We start from the raw sequence: 2,169 nt of genomic DNA, 5'->3' as shown, positions 1-2,169 counted from the left end.
CGGGGCCGGGGGCTCGCCTGCTGTCTGCCGGCCCGTGCACACGGGAGCCGGTCTCTGGGCCGCTCGGCCCGCCCCGTGTCCTCTGCCCTGGTGACCCCTGGCCACCCTCGTCGGGAGCCGTGGCGCCTTTGGAGACTTGGAACGGGGGTGAGGGGAGCGCTTCCACCGCGCTCAGGGGAACTCGCCCCGCGGGACCCCTCCTCCTTTCACGCTTGGAGCAAGAGAGTCTGAGGGAGGAACGTCTTCAAGAGAAAAAAATGGGAGGGGTCTGCGAGAGCCCGTGCCCGGGGTCTGCTCTACACCCCCGCCTACGTGGGACTCTTGGTCTCAGTCTCCCTTGGACAGGGCCCAGCACAGGGTCCAGGGTGACCTGCAAGGCGCAGACAGATGTGGAGTTACATAAGGGAAGACGGGGAGCCAGCGGACCCCGCCGCGAGGGGGGCGCACCCACCCAGGACTCAGGCGGGGCCCCAGGTTTGAGGGGGAGCGGCCAGAGGCTGGGAACCAGCTACGGGTCCCCCTGGCGGACAGCGCGGTGGGGTGGTCACCGCTGCAGGGACGGACGAGGTCACTGCGCTCAGGGCGCTGCCCAGGCAGCCGAGGAGGCTGCGTTAGCGCCTGCGGGTGGGGATGGGGGAGGAGAGGCAGAGGGAGGGGGCGCCCCTCCCCCTAGACCGTTCAGATAGACAGGGTCAAGGACAGATTCGGCTGGAGACACTCAGCGAGACAGACAGACATGCCCACGCGCAGACACACAGACACCCACAGACCAGGGAAACAGCCACCCAGCGTCAGGCTGGGGCCTCGTGAGTGGCAGTTAGACACACACACATCAGACTGACAGCAAGGAACAGTGCCGGAGGGAGAGCGAAGCAGGGACTCTACTCTCTTGTCAGCAGTGCACATCTGTGGGAGCCTCAGAGAGGACAGAAATCCACGTGTCTGAGCCTAGGTGTGGAGGCGGTGAGGCTGGCGGGGAGAGGCTGCAGACGGGACCCCAGACACTGGCACACACAGGCACTCCCGCATATAAACAGCAGTTTCCAGATCTGCTGGGACCCAACCCTCCAAGAGGTACTTTGGGAGTAGGGGCCTGGGCGCCCTCTACCCCCTCCTCAGAGCTGGTTGCAGGGAGGAGACCCCAGACCCTCACTGTAGCAGACCCCCTGTTCCGTGACTTCTTGCAGCCTGCGCTGGGGGAGGGGCATGGGGCTGCAGCTCATCCTCTCCACCAGTAGGACCTGCCCCTCTTACAGGCTCCCCCAGCTGCCCCTCACCACACCCCAGCAAGCCTGGTAGGCAACGCTTTGCCAGGACCAGACACCTAGTTGGTGGTGAGACAAGCCAAGAAGGAGAGTTCCTGGAGTGGTCAGTGAGAGCTGCTGGACCATCATCCAAACCTTCCTGCACCTTGGTGCTGGGTCAGGGCTCTGCCCCCAAGCACAGCCAGCAGCTCCCTGTAAAGTGGACCCCACCAAGCTCTGCTCCTCCCCAAATAGCTCTGGCTAAATAAGGCTGTGTGGGTGCCCCCCCCACCCGACCCCAGCACCGGGAGATGGATTTGGATGGGGGTTAAGAGGGGCTCTCTCACTCGCTGGCTGGGAGTCCCCTCCCCAGCCTCAGTGTCCCCATCTTGGAATGGGGAGCATGTGCTGCTTACCATCCAGGGTGGAGGGCCGAGGAAAGGGGGTGTCTGTGTAGAAGTGGCCCCTTTAAAATGTCAGTCAACCTGAGCCGCGGTTGTCCTTGTGACTGTCAGTATTCTGGAGCTTTCCCTGGTGGTCTCACCCCACAGCAGTTGGAGGGGGGGATGGGCTCAGTCCAGACCAGGGCACTGGGCGGCCCAGCTGTGACGCTTGGGGGAGTTACTAAATTTCTCTGAGTGTAAAGATCTTCCTCTGTAAATCTAGGCCATCAAGAGAGGAAGGGCCAGGGCTGGCCGAGTGGCTCAGTTGGTTAAGAGCTCACTCAAGTGTGTGAGCTCTGAGCAACAGCGGTTCGATTCCCAGCCCGAGCTGAGCTGCTGCTGAGCTGCCAACAGGTGGCAGGATGGCTCAGCTAAAAAAAAAGAGGAAGGGCCAGGCTGGCCCAGAGGTTTAAGGGTGACCATGGCCCATGGTGGTGAGCGCCCCCTCTCAGCAGGTACATGCATGAGCTCATTAGTCCCTA

This window comes from Hipposideros armiger, unplaced genomic scaffold (assembly GCF_001890085.2).
Source record: "Hipposideros armiger isolate ML-2016 unplaced genomic scaffold, ASM189008v1 scaffold_32, whole genome shotgun sequence".
NCBI classification, from domain to species: Eukaryota; Metazoa; Chordata; class Mammalia; order Chiroptera; family Hipposideridae; genus Hipposideros; species Hipposideros armiger.
Note: the sequence above shows the minus strand (reverse complement) of the source record.